General features: G+C 43.3%; 1 pseudogene; it reads left to right on the top strand.

Moving 5' to 3' along the window:
- The first annotated feature begins 574 nt into the window (after window positions 1-574).
- On the top strand, window positions 575-1,058 carry LOC127196396 (eukaryotic translation initiation factor 1-like; annotated as a pseudogene).

The following is a 1,058-nucleotide window of genomic DNA, read 5'->3' as shown; positions in this document are numbered from 1 at the left end:
AAGAAAAGGTCATCCATTCCAACTTGTGCAGTTGCACTGTGTAATGACAACAATTAAAAAGAAAAAACTCAGGCTGGATGCTTAAGCTAACCCTAACTTCTAGGAGGAAAACGCTGCCATTTCTACCTAGCATCACTTCTGGAACTATCCCTTCAGTTTCTGAGAGAACTGCTCCCTTGATTTTTGTCCAGAAATATGTTTATATCAACTTGGTAGCCTTCTTATAATTATGTTTTACTTCTCAAAGTTTTTCACTCAAATATTCTCCATCATTGATGGATCTTACATTATCATCAATACCACGATGTTCACCAGGTTGTGTTGAGATCACACAGAGCACTAAGCATTGTGTGGTAATCACCAGAACCGCTTTGTAAGGTAGCTGCCATGATTCACAGGTGAGAAAGTGAAGGCTCAGAGAGATAAATAAGTTGCTTAAGCTAGTGCATGAAAAGTCACATAGGGAGTCATTGAGCCACTGCCTAGGACTCAGCTGCCTCCCCCTCAAGTCCCCTAGCTTCTGGGCAGCCGCCTTCCGCAGGCCCTTTCCACCGAGGAAAAGGAATTGTATCATATGTCGGCTATCCAGAACCTCCTCTTTTTCCACCCCTCTGCTGATGCAAGTAAAGGTGATGACCTGCTTCCTGCTGGCACTGAGGATTATATCCATATAAGAATTCAACAGAGAAACGGCAAGAAGATGATTACATTAAAAAGAAGCTAGTGAAGGCGTTTAAGAAATCTGCCTGCAGTGGTGCTGTAGTTGAGCACCCAGAACATGGGGAATTGATTCAGCTGCAGGGTGACCAGCACAAGAACATACCCCAGTTCCTGATAGAGACTGGACTGGCTAAGGACGACCAGCTGAAGGTTCATGGGTGTTAAGTGCCTGTGGCTCTGAAGCTTAAATGAGGATTTCCTTGCAATGAGTAGAATTTCCCTTCTGTCCCTTGTCACAAGTTTAAAAACCTCACAGCTTGTATAATGTAACCATTTGGGGTCCGCTTTTAACTTGGACTAGTGTAACTCTTTCATGCAATAAACTGAAAAGAGCCATA

Source organism: Acomys russatus, chromosome 1 (genome assembly GCF_903995435.1).
Source record: "Acomys russatus chromosome 1, mAcoRus1.1, whole genome shotgun sequence".
NCBI classification, from domain to species: Eukaryota; Metazoa; Chordata; class Mammalia; order Rodentia; family Muridae; genus Acomys; species Acomys russatus.
This window is presented reverse-complemented; position numbering and strand designations above follow the sequence as displayed.